This window comes from Tachypleus tridentatus, chromosome 1 (assembly GCF_004210375.1).
Source record: "Tachypleus tridentatus isolate NWPU-2018 chromosome 1, ASM421037v1, whole genome shotgun sequence".
Lineage (NCBI taxonomy): Eukaryota > Metazoa > Arthropoda > Merostomata > Xiphosura > Limulidae > Tachypleus > Tachypleus tridentatus.
The window spans coordinates 71,642,186-71,664,560 of NC_134825.1; the positions used below are offsets into that span (position 1 = coordinate 71,642,186).

The 22,375-nt window shown below is 34.1% G+C and overlaps 1 protein-coding gene across 4 annotated transcripts in view; it reads left to right on the forward strand.

Annotated features, from left to right (window-relative positions):
- The first annotated feature begins 4,812 nt into the window (after positions 1 to 4,812).
- The window catches only part of LOC143251993 (amino acid transporter heavy chain SLC3A1-like), a 37,732-nt gene continuing 20,169 nt past the window's right edge, over positions 4,813 to 22,375 (forward strand). For 2 of the 4 annotated variants that reach the window (XM_076503480.1, XM_076503507.1), the window contains exon 1: positions 4,813 to 5,007. The gene's annotated coding sequence lies outside the window, so the exon portion shown is untranslated. Of the gene's footprint in view, positions 5,008 to 17,520; positions 17,631 to 22,375 lie in introns of those variants that run through there. The other 2 variants (XM_076503498.1, XM_076503469.1) reach the window with 2 other exon arrangements.

Consider the following 22,375-nt stretch of genomic DNA (forward strand, 5'->3'; position numbering starts at 1 on the left):
TGGCAGAGTGGAAAACGTTTATTCCTGTTTTAACCTGGAGGCAGTATTGCGTGATTACTTGGTAGGATGTTAGTGCATCTGAGGTTAGAAATAACCGTGTTCATGCGAGAGTTACAAATAGCTGTAAACGAAGTACAAGCTGTTTCGCTGTTGACGGTTGAATTTACACGTGTCACACACGCAAAATATTCGAGTGTCCAAAGAACTTAATTCGTGGGGCAAAAAAATATTGAACTATTTTAACTTGGCCTAAGTCGGCCGATTTACAAATAGTTTTCACACATGAGTTTTAAATGGCTTTTATCTACTGGTTAATCCTTCTCTCCCATGGTCCAAAAGGTAAACTTGATGGCTCATAACGATTAAATTCGAGGTTCGATCCATTTGGTACTACAACCCAAATGGTCCACTGTGTAGCTTTGTATTTAAACAAACATTTACAGGGAAAAGGAAGCGAGAAAGCATCAAAATAACGTCCTCTAGTCGGAAGTCTGTAGGCTTGCCAGTGGTGGTTGGCAGAGCAAATATAACTCATTTACCGACTTTGCACTTAACAACAATCAAAATAACGTAACATATTTTTAAAAATAATTCCTTTCATCTAGATCCGGCATGGCCAGGTGGGTAAAGGCATTCGACTCGTAATCTGAGGGTCGCGGGTTCGAATCTCCGTCGCATCAAATATGCTTGCCCTTTCAGCCGTGGGGGTGTTATAATGTGTCGGACAATCCCACTATTTGTTGGTAAAAGATTAGCCCAAAAGTTGGCAGGGGGTGATGATGACTAACTGTCTTCCCTCTACTCTTACACTGCTAAATTAGGGACGGCTAGCGCAGATAGCCCTTGAGTAGCTTTGAGCGAAATTAAAAAAAAACAACAAAAAACGCAAAAACCTTTTATCTAAATTAGGGTATCGTTTAAAAGAAAACTCACTAACTACCAACAATTCTTGCAGATATCTTAACAACAGGTTATTATCGCATTAAGTACATGATCATTTAATTTTGGTTGTCTCATGACAAACAATAAAGTTACAAATAAGTGATATTTTATCATCAGCTCCCTCCCACATTCCAATGGTTCAACAATGTGTTTGAAGGCTTATAAAGCCGAATTTACGGTTTGGTTTTTGCGGCGAACATAACGCAGTTAGTTCTCTCTGCAAATATGCGCATGGACCAACAAACCAAAAAAAAAAAACTCAGTTTGTTTTTAAATAAGAAATCCTAAATGGATTTGTTTTTATAATTTTAGAGTCTTGTTGCTTATGTATTTAAATTCATCGTTTACAGAAATATTCTAAATTTTACAAGACTTTACAAAACCACTTTCATTAATTAAATCGTACATATGATAATAGCCAACTGCATAAATTGTGCTCTACCGCCAGTTATTAATAGATATATTATAAAAAGAAATTTATAAACCGTTTATCCAACAGTCCAAATAATAATGTTTCTGGTATAAAACGTTTAAGGGGAGAAGTGCTAAAGGCCTATTAGGCTTAAGAAAAATAATTATGGACGAATTATGAGGAATGCGAATATGAAACATCTGTTGTCAATAATTATAATTTATATAACAGTTTGTTTTAAAGCTTTCTAGATAAAAACCAGGAAATTATCATTACAATGGAATTCAATGGGGATTTTGTAAAACTGTCAACTTCGAGAGTAGATTGAGATCTTGGCACATAGATCTATATTTGTTTTAGGGTGAAAATGTTTGTGTTTATTGTTTAGCCTATCGCAAAAATTCAAACGTAACTGGACGAATATTTCACTCTCTGGCTGTTTTTCTCGTAGATGCTACGTGTTGCATAAGTTGCATTTTCCGAGAGTAAAAATTAACTGTCGTGTGTTTATCTTAGAAATATTAACAAAAATAGCACTTTTAACTATTTTTTTATTAAGCGCCTTGTACTACACGTGGTAAGTTATATTGTTTATTTTGTACGTGTTTTACTAACGCTCCCAATGGCTTAGTGGTAACTCCGAGGGCTCACACATAACACGTTCCGTATCTTAATGGTAAACAAGAATAAATAAACACATTATTTCATAATTTTTAGAGTCGATATACTGTCATTCTAAACATTTTGTACAGAAATGTACTCAAAAATGTTGGCGAGAGTTTCACAACTTCCTACACTGTTACAATTCTTATTTCCGCCATAACATTCCACAGATTTTATTAGCTGAATCTATGTGTTTTACTTGTGAAAATATAGATTTGTTTTGTATCTGTCTTCTTCTGATCAATGCGCACAGATAAGAAAAGGAAAAAAAAAACACAACCTTTACAGCATCGGCCATTCTGTTCTCTGTGGACTAATCTGTCTTTCTAGAGGAGAGGTCGTCCTACTATGGAAGATATCACAAAAATAAATAAATCTTACGTCATTTCTGTGAAACATCAAATTCATTTAGACAAGTACTTTGTTCGTATTGCTCAAAGCGCAGAAAACAAATAACAGGAAACACTCTGTTACTCAGAATAATGTTGAACAACGGTATCATTCCGGCAAAATGGATTTTTTTTTTTCAGATAAAACTTACGTTTTGTTTCAGAAACAAAACAAATACATAGAACGATAATATTTTATCTCCGATGTTTGATCGCTATTGGGCAGTTCTTCGTAAAGAGTTACCTCGTAGTACAAATGTGAATTAAATGCATCCAGCTAATGCGTTTACGTTTGTTGTGTTAATAAAGTGGATGCTTTCTGAGTAGTTCTAATAGAAAGACTGGTTTTTATCGTATAAGAATATGATAAAAATATAAAAGTTATACTCTTAAAGTTATTTAGAAAAACTTAGGTTATCGAAATTGTTTTACCTACATTAAAAACACGGGATATAAAGGTTACAATTCACAGGTATTTAGGATGGTATTCTGAGTTTGTTTTGTTTTTAGTTTTGAATTAAGCAAAAGCTACTCAATGGGCTATCTGTGCTCTGCCCACCATCGGTAACCCGATTTTAGCGTTGTAAGTCCGCAGACATACCGCTGAGCCACTAGGGGGCGATATTCTGAGACATCAGACTCTTTATGACGAGGAACCCACTTGAAAAAAAAATGTATCTCAGAACGGCTAGCATGAGTATTAACACTTTTAATGAATAGCAAAGAACAGCGTTTTGACCTTCCTAGGTCATCTTAAAGTTCACAAAGAAAATGACCAAAGAAAGTCGGAACTTTGTTCTCTGCTTATCAATAAAAGTGTTAATACCCATACCAGTCGTTCTGAGAAACATCAGACTGTTGCTATAACTCATATTTACAGAAGAAAAATAAGCATTTAACATGAGTTATAATGAAATTCGTTTGATCCATGCGACTTATATATTCCATGGAACAATATTTACTATAACTATAACTGGCACGTTTCAGGAAAAGCGTGCGGTAATGAATCCATCATCACAACAGAGACTTTGCTGCAAATGGCTAACATTCTTTATTAACATCTAAGACATACTATGGATATTGGAATTTTTGATATCTGAAAAAAAAACACTAGTAGCGGCAAGTTTACGAACTCATAACGCGACGGGCACACCACAACTGGCACAGCATGACCACGTGGCTAGGACGCTGAACTCATAATCTGAAGGTCGCGAGCTCGAATCCCAGTCACACCAAACATGTTCGCCCTTTCAGCCATGGGGTCGTTATAATGCGATAGTCAGTCCCATCATTCGTTAATAAAATAGTAGCCCAAGAGTTGGAAGTGGGTGGTGATGACTAGCTGCCTTCCCTCTAGTCTTACATTGCTAAATTAAGGACGGCTAACGCAGATAGCCTTCGTGTAGATTTGCGCTAAATTCAAAACAAACAAACGTTTTGAAAAGATACGTATCGCCACTTTCTATTCTGTTTACATTACTTTTTAAGAGGTTTAGCGAAGAATTACACATAGATATTACAGCTCCTAACCGAGGATTATTCTCTGTTAACATATAGATGTACAACTATTAAGTTGTTATAACTCACTGAAGGAAAACGTAAATCCCATTCCATTCGTTATGTAGGAAAATATCAACATTTCCTTTTTTGCAAAATGTCTTGTAAAACTATTCTATTCAAAGTTGTCATGAGTGATGTTGAAAAACAAAGTTGTTACACTAATAAAATAATAAACTTCATATTAGGCACCTACAAACATTTATGAAAATATTCAAATTTATTGCTATTAAATGGATTCAAATCAAACTGTTCTGACAATAGACTTCGCTTCTTTGTTTTTTACGGAAAACATACACTACATCCATTTTTTTATGTGGTAAAGGAACTTTAAATGTTATCGTATCAGTAAGACATAATTTATTGAGATGTTCTATATTCACTAAGAAAAATATTGAAGAAAAGAGTAAGATGGATACTTATCAAGTGTTTGTTTAAAGTTAAGCACAAAGCTACTCACTGGGCTACATGTGCTCTGCCCATCGCTGGTATCGAAACCAGATTTCTAGTAATGTAAGTCCACAGACACACCGCAGTGCTACTTGGTGGAGGCATTTAGTAAGTCTATTTTACATCGTTGTCACTGGCAAGTTCTGACGTGTTAGTGGTTAGTTACGTGAGAGAAATATGAAAAAATAAGGGAAATCACAGATATTACATGCCCTGGCCCCGTCGCTTCTTTTAGAAATTGTATATATTTATATTGGATAACGTTAAATAAACAATATATTTTAGTTGTCTTATCGTATTAGCATTTGTGCATTGATTAACTTGTGTTTCGTACTTATACGCTTAACTTCCTGTTCTGTTCACTCTATTACCGCATAAACACAACAAAAACTAAAACCTATTATTACACATCACGAAACATCAAAACTATAACAAGCATTATCTTTTCGAAATAGATGCCAGCTGACACATGGAAATGGGAAGATTCCCTTCTCACGTTCTCATTAACGGAGGGATTAATCCCAACTCTAGATACGTGTCTGGTGATTCTCATCGTGTTCTTGTAGAGAAAATACAGTAAGCAAAGCTATCAAAGTAAGTGTCTTCCTCCTTACTCTGAACCTGAAGATACGTTTTGGTATTTAGGGTTAAAAATTGAGAATAATATTTAATGATTGTTTGTTTTTTTAATTTTGCGCAAAGCTACTCGAGGGCTATCTGTGCTAGCCGTCCCTAATTTAGCAGTGTAAGACTAGAGGGAAGGCAGCTAGTCATCACCACCCACCGCCAACTGTTTTACCAACGAATAGTGGGATTGAACGTAACATTATAACGCCCCCACGGCTGGGAGGGCGAGCATGTTTGGTGCAATAATACTTAAAATAATTTTATATTTACCAGTTAATACTGAATTAGAAAACAAAATAAAGTAAAGTGAAAATGTCTTAACAGCAGTTTTGTATAGTTTAGCTAACTGGTAAAAAACAAACAAAAACAGCAAGCAATAAATTTGCAAATATAGGTGAAGTTTACTCCTAACATGCAACGCAATTTATAAATTAGCCAGTAAAGTTCACTATGCTTGCTAGTCCCTTATGACGTGTTCATTTTAGGCTATTTATCAACACTATTGCAATTAACAACCATAGTGTGTTACCCTACCTTTAAACGCTCTAGAAAAGGGTTGTTAACCCATTATCTTACCCTGTCGTCGAATCTATTTGAAAAATTATTTCTAATCAATTTGGTTATATACAAACCATTGTTTAAGTTTATTCTTGTATAATCATACGTAAAATATTTTGCGTTATGTATTACGAGTTGTAAATTATTCGCCAAACAATATTATAAACGTGTCAAAATTACAAGGAACAAATAATAACACAATGTATTAAAACATTTTTTGTGTGTATAATGTGTTATGCAATGGTTTATATACAATTATATACTAAAAGGTGTTGAAAATGCTGTACACCTAAGCGTAAGTTCGCATTCCTGACTGAGAATGAAATTGGTAAAATCAAAATACCCACCAATAACCAGTAATTCACTGAAAAACACATTCAGAATGTAGGGTTAAGCACTAAAGGTCCAGGTCATATTCTTAAAACAGTTACCAAATAAAGGATAGCTCACCACAACATCTTGTAAAGTTAGTGTGATAATCTAATGTGGTCATTGCAACGTGCTAATGTTCTAGTGATTATACTACAGTGTAGGATCAGTCATTGCTGTCTCGGTTATCTTGTCAGTAATTTTCAAGCATGATACATAATGTTAACGAAATTTGGTAGCTATCTGATAAAATACAGAAAATTTTTAATCTATTGACTTTGTACTTTATTAATGGTAGTATTCAACAATTTATTTCACACGATAATGAATTAATTCAAAAGATTCTGCTTCTATATTTATCATGCATGACATACTTTTAATATCTCTAGAATTGTATAATGTTACTATCATATTTAATATACTGCTGAAAATGTTTACAATAAAGTGTTTTTATAAATATTGATCGAGACACTCAAATGTGTTTTTATTATCGTTGTTGTTGTTTTGAATTAAGCACAAAGCTACACCATGGGCTATCTGCGCTCTGCCCACCACGGGTATCGAAACCCGGTGTTTAGCGTTGGAAGTCCGTAGACATACCGCTGAGCCATTGGAGGGCTGTGTTTTTATTATTTAGTAGACATTAAATATATTGTAATATTGTTTTACTTTTATATTTAATCACATTTTTTACATTTCCTGTCATTTTATAAGTAAAACACTATGATTATTATATAGCTTGATAAAAAACATTTATTTAAATCTCTAAATAAAATAAATAATTTAATATACAAACTTGCTCTTTCACTGGTTTCACTTTATGCTACCCAAATAAGTAAGATCTCTATTGTCCTTGACTAAATACTTCATTCCACACATGAATACTACAAGAGTTTTCACTCGCATACTTTCTAAAAATTTTAACAGTGTTTCTATGGGTCAAAGAAATTATAGTTACAAGATCTTACCAAGAATAATGTTACTTTAGGCATACAATATCTCCGTAGGATTTTAAACCATATGCTGTTTTGCTTTCACAAGTAAAATCATATTTCAACAATACAACTATTATAACATATATCAGTTTTTATAATACACATTATCCACTGTTATCCATTATTAGTGAGGTAGTTATTACAACCAACAATTTACATACTTTTTATTGTCCTGAAAAGGACATACAAACTTTCTATTTCAGTTCGTAACTGTTTATGCATATATGGAACATGTTTCATTAACCATAATATCTAGTGTAAGACATATTCTTATGTTAACCCCATATGTAGGATTTCATTCGTATCATTTTGCTACATATGATAAATGAGTGACTTACTGATTATTCAATCATTTTACTATTACAAAAATTATTTAACATAACAACACTTACCATTCACTTGAAGTTCTATACAATTTCAATACATAAAGCTTTGTTAATTTATTTTATTATTCATCAGACATTGAGATAAGTCTCTGTCTGTCATCAAGACCACTAACTGTTAGGAAATACAAAGATCATCATGTAGTCACTCATACAAACGGTGTGGCCGTTCAACATATTACTAATGGCAAGGTTAGAAAGTTTTGATCTTGTGTTCACCTAACATTAAAACAAGTAACAAATCAGATATTTTATTTCTATATATTTCAGTACTTCATTTTACGCACGTTTAAACTTATTAGTTTTCTAAATACAGTTTTCACAAATAAACATAACCGAAAAAGAAACTCTTTGTTAAAAATCAAGTGATTATTTAGATGTTAATTTCTTCACGTGGATTTTGGTCAGTCAGCTTAGAATATTTTTTTTAATAATAAAAGATTGATTTAGTTGTGCTTTAATATCTGCTTAGACACGTGATATTTATAAGGTTTCATTATACACTTGATTGGTAACAGTCCAAATAATGTGTGGTCACAAATTTAGTCTACAGCCTAATTATTATTTTAAATACTTCGTGTTACAATGTTTTAAAAGTAACACAAATTTCGAAACACTTAAAGATTAGTGTTGCCACATATCCAAACGATGTTTTAAAATACTGTATGTACCTTTACAGCCACATGGCATAGGTCAGTTTTGGGTTTACCAATTCTATTTTACAGTATATTCTAAATTTAACAGTCGGTAAACATAGTGATACAAAACACTAAATGTGCATTTAATATTTAACGCGATATTTTAGTTAGCGTACTGTTCTTGTATAGTTTCTGTTTAATTAGATTCCATAAACTGATTATTGACCTTTCTGTACTGAGACGTCATCAACGCCTATATTTTATGAGTAAAACTGTTATCATTTATTGATTATATATTTATGTATTGTGTAAAACAGTAAATTAGTTCTTGACATTTTATTATTTTTTTACAATAAAGATTTTGCAGTCAGATCTATATAAAAAGACAGATCTATCAAGGACGTATTAACATGAAAACGTTTTGCAACAATATCACAATGTTAACTTACTTGGCTTGAGGGAAATACGCGTGTGGCGCCCTCTGATGGTGTTTAACACAATAAGCCACCTAACTGCAGACCTTATAATGAAAAATAGACAGATTGCTAAATTAATCACCAAATATACAGATTTCACACAGCTAACATCTGTTCTGACTATTAGGCACCTAAGTCTAAAAAAAACAATATTTTTAAGTTAATCTTAAATGCCATAATGGAAAATGAAAAATCTAACAGAGAAGAGCGTTTAGGACATTAATATGCTCTAAAACTTTATCACAACCCAGTTCGGAGCAACTCTTTCATCCGCAGTGTGAAAGCTACAGTGATGAAAGAAAACCCTCCGGCCCAAAAGACTATTGCAATGAAGCTAGGCATACCTCTTGGTACGGTCAACAATATAAGAAAAAAAATATGTGCGTATCGATGACTCATAAGCTATTAACAACACCTCAAAATCAGTGGCTGTTTCCTTAAGAAAGATGATCGAAAAAATTGAAATCACAACAATTCCTTTCGACCACAGACTTGTTTACCGTCCCCCAATGCTACACCAATGAATTCAGTTCCTTCATAAGTAGTGTCGGTTTAAAAGAATGACTTGGTTAGAATTTCTTGTGAAGATACACGAGAACATCTGGGCTACTAGCAGTGATAGACTAGATAGAAGACAACTACTTAACACTGTCAAATCTTTACCAACGAAAAATAAAATAATGACCGTCTCATTATAACGCCCTCACAGTCGAATAGGTGAGCCTATTCACTGACGAGGATTCTAACCCTCGACCTGCATATAGGAATTCGAGTATCTTAACCACAAGGCCATATCAGGTATAAGTAGTACTGAACAATAGTGTGTTATTATGGTCATCAAGTTGAGTAGAATCTATAAACGAGTAGTTTCAAAGGCAACCGTTTTTATTCGCTTCAACACAAGAAAGGTTCTAGGGTTAAGTATCTGTTTTATCAACACGTTTATAACTTGATAAAGGTAACGTTTATGCACATTCTAGAAACTCTGTCTATTCAGTAACGTATTTCTTTAAAGTATGCTTTACTGTATAAATATGCTTTCTTTGGAATCAACATAATAATAAATAATGAATACCGTTACACGAGGTTTAGTAAGGCGCCTTTTGATTAAATGTAAGTATTACTGATTAAACTGATACCATGTAAATATGGACATATCTATAAACACATTTCCTTTGAATCCATCGTACATTTTTAAGTATTTCATAAATATATACAATATGTAGTACAACTATACATACTCGTAGGCATGTGTAGCAGTTTATCACTGTATACTGTAGGTCCTAATATGTTAAGTTATCAGTTTAAAATACGCCAATTGCATTATATACTGATGTGGTAAGAATTTTATTCTACCATTTTTTTCATATTTTTGCCAAACAATCTTTGGTTAAAATAAAAGATGTAAAGTACTTCAACGCAAGGTTATCATCAAAATTATTAATTTAATAGCTACTAGCACGTGCATACTCCAATGTAATTCTTTAGTAGTTTAAAAAATAAAAGATATTATTCGAGATGTAGTTGAAGCAATTCAAAATTTCAAGCACTAACTAAGGCTTAACTTAACTTTATGTCTGTAATAACTTTAACCCTCCAAGAAAAAAAAAATAAAACTATGGTAAGGAAACTTTTCTCACAGCGTGATCAATGTTTACTACTTACGTTTTTAAGTCTTTGGATTTTTATTGATATTTAAATGTGGTAGAATCTAGTGATTTGTTCTGGAATCATCAGACAGAAATGAAAATTCAGTCGCTTTTTTTGTTTTTGCTTTCATGTTTCGAATACGTCATCGTGCTTACGAACTACTCGGTTTATTTATCTTTTTTATGGCCTTCTATGTGTGTTTTAAAACTTATTGGGAATCCTTAGTACTTTCTGTATTTTTTCATTACGATTCTGGTTGAATTTTTTCTTTACTTTTTGATTATTCTGAAGGTTCTGGTTTTACTTTTGTTTGTTTTTACTCTCTATGTTTTTTGTGATTATTATATTTATTGAAAGTTTATTGAGTTTAGCAATAACCATGCTTTAAAACAACGAGAACGGAACAAGCGCTTCAACTGACAAACTAACTTTAATAATTTCTCCAGTTTGAAGTGTACATGAATTTGAAGACTGTTTTGGTATTCTCTGATAAGGCTGTTTTCTTGCTCTTTAAGTAGAACTGGAACCCTACCTAACTCTCTTTACTTAAGTAACTGGTGCACCGTTATTGTTAACCTCTTTCTTCCCATAATTAGATTTCAAGGTTGATAATTCATGTTTCTTCAGGCCGTTACGCCTAAAATTAGCCATCAATAACTTATATTAATGTACGATTTAAATATGTATATGACATTAAAATACAGGTTTTCTGATGGTACATTATATTCTACTATTGCTATGAATAATAGAACTCAGAATCCACAGTCCTTCATGACTAAATATTAAATGTTATAAATTACAGAAAGCGAATTATCACGATCTAAATAATATAGTGGTCTTTTAAATAAATAATGCAAAAGAAGTTTCATCCACAACGTACCATTACTGGCCATTACTGTATGATAAAAAAACTACCCAGAATTTATTGTACGAACACGCTCGGGGTATTTTTTTCAAGTAATGAATTGCTAAATGACCAACGATGATGTTTGAAACTAGAGGGCAGTTCTGTTAAACGAAGAGATAAATACAATCATTAAAATGTATTTTTCAATGTTGTTGATCATCAGACAGATTGTCATTGGACTTCATAGGGGAACAAGGGATCACATAAACAGTTTCTTTTAATGAGCAGATAATAAAGAAAACTCTAAAAAAATATATGATATAAGAGTCAGGCCAGCGAAATAAGTAATGAATAACAAATGAAAATGTTCAATATTTGTGTGACGAAACTCTTTTCCGTTTAGTTTCAATGACAAAACCCTGAATTTTGCTGCATTTTCTTCGTGTTTGTTTATTACATGCTCCATTTTAATTTTCTATATCTATATTCCAAAATGTTCGCGTAAAGCTGCATCAAACCCTTAAAAGACAACAGTCGTCGTTATCTGACGGTAGAAGTACGTCTTATTAGCAGAAACACAACAAAACACAACGTCTAAACTATGAGTCTTAGTACACGTGACATGATGGTGTCTACTTGTGACAACAGATACGAAAGACTGTGATTAGATATTTGTAATCTTACAATTATTTTAATGTATACGCACACAAAACAAATTTGCAGAAAACCTTAAAATCGATTCATGTTCTGAATATATATATGCTTTACTTAATAACTACTTTTTCAGAATAATTATGAAGTTTAATCTTTGGTGAACAGCTTTAGTATTCCGTTGACTGAAGATTATGAAATTAATCCATGGTTAAAATGTGGGATTTAAATGTTTAAAATATTCTATTAACTATGAACTCGCTTTTCCTTGTTTTTTATAAACTATGTTTCTGCATATGATAGTTTTGTAAAATACGGTCGCATAAAAAGAAACACGAACGGCTAAATATTGTACATCTTATCAAAAATCTTAGAATGTGAATAGAAAACTCTCAAAGTTTTAGTCAAAACAAGGGAAATATGTAAAGATGTATTAAACATAGATAAGTTAAATGTTCGAAAAAATAGTATTATTATACATATGAAAAGCATTATTTGTGTGAGTTAGTAATTTCTATGATAATGTCTGGAGCTAACGTTTTCCTGACACAAACTCTAGGAGAGTGTATTTCCTAAAGAAAAGAAGATTCTCTGAGATATATAGAAAACTACATGGTCAAATCACATAACTACTCAGTCATAAGGATTTGTGAGAAAGATGGCTCTCAGTGTCTTACATTATCAGAGTTACTTCTTAAAAATACCTACGTGTTGCTCACATACTATTAGTGAGTCTGAGTGTGTGTGTATCTGCTTCTAACTACGAACTGAAACATCCATTATTAATAAATCTGGCAAGTACCCTTAAAGGCCAACAGGGAGTCACAATAAGGGAAAGTTTCGGATCTAACTCACTACATATGTGTGTGTTATACTATGTTATTATTTCAATAATAATAAGTTTGACGTAACAGACATTTTTGAAAATTAAATCTTTGACTTCTTCTCATTCATACATTGTGTACTGATTAAAATTCAGTATATGAAATGTTTAATATATTTATTTCATAGTAGCAATGGAATTATATGCTTCTCATATTTCGTGTACTTACTAAGAACAAGATTCAATCTTACAGGAGGTTTTGAAAAAAAACATATTAAAGCATTTTAACAGAATGCTATCTTTGTCATATTTAACCAAATTGTTAAAAATCCTCCCAAATGCTGATAAACCTTACGTTCCTTAGAATTTCGTTTTGTAGCTTTCTGAAAAGCTAGATTATACTTATATCGCTAAATTTAAACAAGTCCAGATGACTTCTTACTAAATTCGAATCCACCAAGAGGGGTATACTGATTCCCACAAAGTCCTATGTCTTTATATGTGCAAATACGGCTCGTTTGGGTTGAGAAAATATTTTACGTAGAAGAGCGAACAACGTTTCGGCCTTCTTCGGTCATCGTCAGGTTCACAAAGAAAGAAAGAGGTAACTGACCGGAAGCTGACCACATGTTTGGAAGGGGTTGTGTAACTGAGTGTCGGAATGTAGAGGTCGGTGTTAGATGTTTGAATATATAATTTTATTTTATTATATTTAATATAGGTATAAAGACGTTCCTTTATATTGGTTTATTTTGGGTTCACGTTGTTGTATAAGTAAGGCTTCTTTAATTTTGCGGTTGTTTATGTTTGTTTCTTTATTTAATATTTGAGTGTTTTCTGTGATTATGTTGTGTTTATTTGACTTGCAGTGTTTGAAAACGTGTGAAGGTGACTTTTTATGTTCTTTGAATCTGGTTTCCATTTTTCTGCTTGTTTCTCCAATATAGAAGTCGTGGCAGTTATCACATTGTATTTTATAATTAATGTTGGTGTGGTGTTTGTCAGTGTAGTTTTTACATAGTATAGACCTCAGTTTCGTGCTTGGTTTTTGTATAAATTTGGTATTAACTGGAATGTCGTATTTTGTCACTAGTTTTTGCCAAATGTTGGTTATTTGTCTGCTGATGTCGGGAATATATGGTATGCAGCAGTATATGGTTTCGTGATTTTTTGATTCGTGAGATATATTTACTTTTATTAGTTGATTTTGCTTTCTGTCTAGGTGTGTACGTATAATGTTTTCTACGGTTTGTGGAGGAAACTTATTGATGTTGATGAAGTATTGTCTTATTTTGTTTAATTCATCGTTAATTTTATCTGGTGAGCATAGTTTTATGGCTGTGTTTATTTGGTTTCTTAGTATGTTTAGTTTTTGTACCAGTATAGTGGTGGATGTAATGCTGTGTTAATTGCTTGTGTTTCAACTTGTGTCATAAAAATATTGGCTAGAACTGGTGATACTTGGTTGCCCATGCTTTGGCCATTTGTTTGTATATAGTTGTGGTTGTTGAACAGTTTTTGTTTTATGTGTTGAGTCCCAAGGAATGTATAGTTCAGTATGAGTGATTTTTCGGTGGATTTCTGTTTTGAATTGTGTGTCGGTTCTTGTAATTTTGAGGTTAAGAAATGATATTTGATTGCTTTCTTCATGTTCACATGTGAAGTTAATGTTGGGATGTATAGAGTTAATGTGATTGAAAAAAATTAAGTATGTGTTCTGTAGATCTGAATCCCGCAACCGTGTCATCTACATATCTGTACCAGTATAGTGGTGGATGTAATGCTGTGTTAATTGCTTGTGTTTCAACTTGTGTCATAAAAATATTGGCTAGAGCTGGTGTACTGGGTTGCCCATGCTTAGGCCATTTGTTTGTACATAGTTGTGGTTGTTGAACATGAAGTTTGTCTTTATCGTGGTGAATTCTATGAGGGTTGCTAATTGGTTGCTGGGAATGTCTATAGTTAGGTTAGGGTCTCGGATATAGAGTTCTAAGGCTATCTTGCAGGCTTCAGTGGTTGGAATTTCTTTAAAGAGGGATATAACATCGAAACTGGTCATTAAGGCTTTATGATTAAGTTGATTTAGATTAGACTTGAAATTAAAAGAGTCTTTGATGAATGTGGCTGGCTGATGTTACATGTTTCTTGAATGTCTTTGTATGTTGAAAGCGATGCACACTTTTGTTCATTAGACATCTTTCAGTCGACTGCATTTACCAAACGCCGCACGATTTCACATTTTAAAAAAAAGAGGAAAATCCTCTGTGAGAAGAAGGTTAATGACGCTAGTGGTATTACATTTTTATTTTTAGTATCGAGATAAAAATGCTTGACGTCGAAAACAAAGTTTGGCATAACAGTTTTTACGACTGTGTTTCGTGCGTAGGTATACACTATCGGATAATCAACTATTTTCAAGACTTGTTATTTTGAGAACACAGATTATAAATTTGCAATTAAATTCCAGTAGAGCGAATATTTGAACCTAAAGATGAGTCTTACCAAAGCTAAAAGTCATATACTACTTATCTAATTCTCTGTCTATCCATCTACTTGTCAGCCTATCAGTCATTAGTTGTTTGAATAGAAGAGCTGTAGCGATGCTAAAACGAAGCAGCTTGATTTTCGTTGGTTTTATACATAGGTTTCTAACTTATTGAGTACATAAAATAGAACGACTTGAACTGAAAAACCAGTACTTTTAATGAGTACGTGTATACGATATAAATTTGTTTATTTCATATAATCAAGCTTGTATAACGTGGGAAACTATTTTTCGATACAAAGTAACTTGGAACGAATAACATGCTAAACTGTCTTTGAACCAAGCAATAGAATTTCAAGTCGTCCTATAATATTCTTTAAAAGTTTTAAACTAACGAATTGCCAATTCTTAAGCGATATGTCTGCGGACTTAAAATGCTGGAGACTGAGTTCGATACCATTGGTGACAGAGCACAGATAAATCTTTGTGTAGCCTTGTGCTTAACTACAAACAAGTAAACATAAAATAAGTTAAAATACACTAGTCATCGATACACTGAACATATTTAGTTCGTAATCTTGCTCAAACAAATTAATATAATAGGCCTAGCATTTGTGACGAAAATCACGTAAACTGCAGACGATTGTTTTTTTTTTTCACATTTCTCTTGGTTTGTTTATTTAGAAATCACAAGAATGTGAAAATAACCTTTTAGATCAATCTTTCTTCTTTTCATTTTGAATTTAAAATTTAAAGATTAAGAGAAATATGGAAAAGAATCCTCAGCGTGGGTGATTTTTATAACAAATGTTAGGACTATTAATTTATAATTATTTGCCAGGTTTTGGCGTTTAAACCGCAGCTTTCAAGCATTACGTTACGTATGTGAAAAGCATTTCACAAAATATTTTGTTTCTCATCATCCAGCCTAACCGACGAGTTCTGGTATTGAAAGACGTTTTTTTTTTTTGGTTTTTTTTTTTTGGGGATAGCATGACTTTTTAAAGACAAAAGTAAGATCTGAAATGCTATTTGTTTACGCTCCTCTCATTTTTATTTAGAAATTGACAAATGTGGTAAAAATATCTGCAGTTTACGTAATATTTATAAAAACATCAGGTTTATTGGTTTCTAATGCTTCAGTTTGACAACTTTCGGGTTTTAAGCAATAAAAATTTAAATAGTGTAGTCTTGTTTTGAATTTCGCGTAAAGATGCTCGAGGGCTATCTGCGCTAGCCGTCCTTAATTTAGCTGTGTAAGACTAGAGGGAAGGCAACTAGTCATCACCACCATCGCCAACTCTTGAGGAACTCTTTCACCAACGAATAGTGGGATTGACTGTCGCATTATAAAGCCTCCACGGCTGAAAGGGAGACCATGTTTGGTGTAAAGGGGATCCGAACTCGCAACCTTCAGATTACGAGTCGAGTACATTAACCACTTGCCCACTAAATAGTGTAATCAAAGAAACTAAAGAAAAACAAAGAATTTGGGATCAATTCGAAATAGGCCCGTCATGGCCAAGCATGTTAAGGCGTTCCACTCGTAATCTGAGGGTCGCGGGTTCGCATCCCCGTCAGGCCAAACATGCTCGCCCTTTCAGCCGTGGGGACGTTATAATGTGACGGTCAATGCCACTATTCGTTGGTAAAAGAGTAGCCCAAGAGTTGGCGGTGGGTGGTAACGACTAGCTGCCTTACCTCTAGTCTTACACTGCTAAATTAGGGACGGCTAGCACAGATCGCCCTCGAGTAGCTTTGTGCGAAATTCAAAACAAACAAACAAACAATTCGCAAGTTCACGAAAATAAGATGAAACATATGAATCTTCAATAACGATTATTTGTTAACATTAGAGCTACCACGCCAAATGCTATGGCTTTTTTTCAATAGTGTTCTTCCTTTAACTGTATGAAATAATTACTTACCGATCGAAACAGAAGTCTTGCACTACTATATAGTTTAATATAATAAGCAATTTACTCCAGCAAAACAATTATTTTACCTGGTTACTAAACAAAAATCTAATTTGAATCATAGGATGAAGATACCTTGAAACTGTAACAGGAATGTTTTATTTGAGGGAAATATACAGCTGCGGAATATTTATTTGAGAATTCTAGACTACACACAGAAACTTAATTGCCATGTGGCATGCATGATCCCACCCTTTTTCATGACATATGCTTGGTAACTAAGCATAGTTGTATGCATCAACATAGATTTTCATTATTTGTATTTGGTTACTTGTTATTAGAATCTTTTGTGAAACATGAAACATTATTTGACTTAAGAAACTTACTTTCTGGGTGAAACAAAGTGTGTAATGACAGTTTAGACACAAACTATCGAGAGACCTCCAAGTAAACATACATTTTGTGTATTAGTTGGTAGTTTTCAGTACTACAGAGTATATAACTGAAAATATTGAAAAGAAGAGAAAGATCTGTAAAAGAAGTTTATTACTGCAAGAAGCATCAATAACACTCGACATCTAGAAATTTATTGCTTTGATAGGGCATACCGGAAGAATTCCCGCGTATGACCACTCACTTGGAGTTTATTGGCTGGAGTCTGCCTCGTGCCCAAACGGCACTTGCGCGATCGATACTTTAAGTTTTGCGGTGAGAGCAGACGAGACGTCTTTGGAGTGGTGCCAGATAAAGTCGTCAGCCGCAAAGTTTGCCATGTAATCATTAATGCTGCTACCGCATGGTGAGTAACTAACGTATTACAAACTTGTTTTTTTTTTAAATACACCCCAGCATATTACTTCTTCTTTTGTTTCTAATTAGTTGTTGCAAGAGTTCTGGAACCTGAAAAAAAAAAAAAAAGGTTATCAAAGGTCATTGTTATAAAGGTATGAGAATATATGTTTCCAGGGGTAGTCTATCACGTGAGCAATAAATATTTATTTCTGATATTTTAATTCTCCATCCTGTGGAATACGTTTTGCTAAGAATTCTGTTTACAGAGATTAATAAGAACTCCATTGAGGTTTATAGATTCCCAATTCACGCCAAAGACTATCCGAAGTCATGAATCTGTTATATGTACCGAGAGAGTCATGAGACAGTTTCAGAGACTGTTGCTAAACTTTACAAGTTTAAGTCTTCGTGGGAGATACGTAGCATTTATATCAGCAAATGAATATTTTCGACATTTATCACGTGTGAAAATATGTATCATCAGGTTTAATCTTATATGCCATGTGGAAAGTTTGTGTGCTTACAGTAATATTATATACAGAGATTATATACTTAGGCCTATAGTTGCTTGGTCATGTTTCTGTGTCATGTCCTCCTGGAATGAAATCGTACTCGTCCCCAGGAGTGAAGAAAACTTGTACAACTATAAGTTGGGATTTAACTGCCTCGAATATGTGTTATGGAAATGATCATTGATGTAGATAAGCTAAGTATTATGGGATACTGCACTAGAACCTTGATTTGACTTGAAAGTGCATGACATTTTCATTATTCTTTATCTCGTTTCTGTTCTGTGGATTTTATGTTTCCTAACCTGCTCTCTTGCCCCAACAACCAGTTAGAGCTCAGTTGTAAACTGGAAACCAGATACTGGCGGTTATTAGTGTACCTGGATGCCAAAGATTAAGATTTAATTAAAGATTAAAAGCTAATTTTAACACTGTAATAAAATTGTTTTTATTGCATGGGTTATTTTGAACGTATTCTTCTATATTTTTCGTTCTTTCATACTATAAAGTTTCTAAAACATGATTGATATGAAAAGGTACTTCCTAAGACCATTTATAACTTGCAGTTAAGTGAATTTTGCTCTTTCTATCAGTATTTGAAGGATCTGTGTTCGCATTCTCGATCTGTCCTCAAGGCGATAGGTTGATAAATAGCCAAGAAAACCCCAGCCAGCTGTATGCAATATGTACTCGCAGACTAACTAAAATGGCCTCTAATGGAATTCATAAGACTCACTAACTAGCTTGGCCCGGCATGGCCAAGCGTGTTAAGGCGTGCGACTCGTAATCTGAGGGTCGCGGGTTCGCATCCCGGTCGCGCCAAACATGCTCGCCCTTTCAGCCGTGGGGGCGTTATAATGTAACGGTAAATCCCATTATTCGTTGGTAAAAGAGTAGCCCAAGAGTTGGCGGTGGGTGGTGATGACTAGCTGCCTTTCCTCTAGTTTTACACTGCTAAATTAGGGACAGCTAGCACAGATAGCCCTCGAGTAGCTTTGTGCGAAATTCCAAAACAAACAAACTAACTAACTAGCTTTGAATGATTATAAATACAATGTTTATTAAGATATATCTAAGTTTTATGATCTAGGTTTTAGAAGACAAGTGTAGAATCTTTTGCGGTATCACAGGTGTTCGAACTGGTGACTGTTCTGATCTAGGCACTGCTGATAATGTGGACAGGTGGAATTGCAAACTTCACAAATCATTTAATTTGGTATTTGGGTTTATTCTTTTTCAATTGTTGCTCTCAGCTCATTGATTATTGCAGGTTTTTTGCTATAAACCTTATCTTTGACGTATTCCCATAAAAAAGTCCAGAGGTGTGAGGTCTGGTTAACGTGGGGGAAATTCAGTGCTACCTTTTCGTCTAATCCATCTGTTCAGCAAATTTTCGTCAAGATAGGCCCTCACATTACAATGGTAGTTGGGAGGTGCTCCATCTTGCTAGAAATAAAACTTCTTATCTCCAAATTGCTCTCGAATGCGTCGCACGACAGATTATTGCAGCGACGTGAGATAAACGAGACCATTGATTGTGTTTTCGAAAAAGAATGGTCCATCACTCACAACGCTGATAATCCACACCACATTATAACTCCTGGTAAGTTTACGTGGTGTTCAACCGTAACATGCAGGTTCTGAAGTGCCCAGTAAGTGCAACTGTGGCGATTAACTGAGCCATTTAACTTAAATGTGATCTCTTTGCTCCAGACAATTTTGTTTGGAAACTGTGCATCCTCTGCAGACTTTACCAAGTACCACTCACAAAATTCAACTCTCCGGTTAGGATCATCTTCATTGAGGGCGTGGACTAATGCCGGAATAAAACTTTTCCAATGAACGCGCTTCAACATACGAAGGAAGTTCGATTGTGGGATTCCTGTCCCACGGTGTTTGCCGAACAAATTTTATTGAAGATCGGTGAAGACTTTCCAACAGCTCTGCTTGTCGTGTAGGACTAGTGGACGACCGCGGTCTTCCAGAACGCCCTTTATAGACGTCTTGAACAGTTTCCTTTGTTTCAAACTTATCTCTGATACGAGTAATGGTGAGTCACGTTGATGGATCTGTTTGAAACTCCCTTATAAACCGTCTTTACACTTCAGCTACGTTCTTGCACTTTCAGTAATACTTTAAGTTAAATTTCCTTTCCTTGAAGCTTAGTTTTGCTTCTGTCATTACTTCAAATCAGTTGCATCTCTAAAAAAAAAAGTTTGAGTGAGTTAATAATGATTCAGAATGTTTATACATTTTTTGGGACACCCTGCATGTATTCACTGTGCTATAGAAGTTTTGCGAATTATGCATTCACTAGTGCTTTAGAGAAGCACTTGTAGTAGAGGGTTTATGCAATCACCTTTAAAACTGTAAAATGCAGCTCGTATCTACATCACATCTGGGTAACCTTTTCTGAAACAAACCTCGAGCCGTGACCTGATAAGTCGTCACATTTAGCCATACATTACTTACTGAACTTCTGGCCTGTCGAGGGTTCGTTTGGTTTGTAATTTTCATTTCCGAATTTTCCAGTAAAAACACCATGATTCTTTGCCTTTCATTGGTTTTCTTTGTGATCAGTGAAACAGTATGATAAAAGGATTATTATTGAAATGGATCGTGACTTCCTGTAAGAATATGGGGACCACCTCCTAACGCTGTCAATATTGGGAATGGGAAAAATGATTCTCAACCCCCCAGTATTGATAATCAATCTGGACCTAGTTAGGCTGAACTACCAAACCCATAAGCTATAGTATCAGGAAAAGGTGCCAAGAATGCCGAAACAATCAATATAATCTCTCACAACCACTGAAACGACTCTAAGAACCAACTCGAAGAGTATCATTCAAAATAGACAAAAATGACACCTGTTTCCAACCGAAGAATACCTGGTCCTTGCTGTATGCCAACACGATGTGTACTGTTACTTCAAGGAAGTTCATGAAAAGGCAGACCCAAAGAAATCTTCCATAATACTTCTCCAATCCTAATAAGCACGTTAACAAAAGATGTAAGGGAGTCCTACCGTCAACCATTCTGAACAGAACTACCACATACATTGAAACCAAACAACAGACCCTAAAAGACGTTCTTTTTCAATTGTCTCACTCAAATGTATAGTTAGTGAACTCGGTGAAGCCATAATTACAAATAATGGTAATGCTATACAATTGTAGTTGTCATACATCTTGACAATAACCTTGCAGTGTAGCTTCTAAAGCTAACGGTTTTTAGAAATATTGCCATGTACGTCCAGAGCACACCACTCTGCCCTTCAAGATATCTACAATACACCTAGAGTATGAGGCGATGATTTTTCCACTGCTCATTTCAACAGTCTGATCACACAAGAATCCACACGAGATGCATTGGCTAGTTCAATGGCATTTTCTTCGTATAGAACAGCATCAATACCCGTTTCATTCCCCCAGCTGCTTGAGATATCTGACTGTTCGAGGGAAGATGCGAGTGGAACCTTATCTAGGTTGGACTCCTTTTCGGATGTAGCTTATTCTTGTTTATCTTGTGCACTGGTTTTGGAACACGTGGACGGTTTTTACCACTAACATTTGCATTTATGGATTCTAACCTGTGACAAGACATCGTGTGTTGCTTACTGCGACTGGGATATAGCTTGTTACAGATCTCTTTTTGAAAGTCTCTGGCGCTTCAAGTTGATCCATATTCATTTATTTTCCAGGACCGTGAAATAAAAAAAGATACTCTTGTTTTTAATTTCTAAATTCTAGATCTGATTACAACTTTGTGATCTGAGTCTATGAATATCTTGCATCGGAAATTGCTGTTACCTACCATTCAAAAAACAAAAGATAAATTCGATGGCTTCACGCTACCTTTGAAAAGACAAATAATACTGGTGTGTAGTTCTGATACATGATATTCCACCATCACTTTATATCGGCTGTGACTGTTACGTTACTTGCTGATTTGCATATTCAAAATCGTTTTCATATAACGTACTCAACCCTATACAATCTTTATATGAATTATACGTTTTCAATTTCACATTCAGTTTTTCAATTTAGTTTAACTATTATGTTTTCTAGGTGTAATTAATTTAACACTATGATTTCCTGTATTTAAAGCGTTAATATAAAGAATGCCTGAATTTTGCCTGCTTTATCTATTTTAATTTGGTTATAATTTTCTTTTGCAAATTTACTTATTTTTCTGTCCAGTTCTGTTTATTTGATGTTGATTATGTTCATGTCCCTGTTAT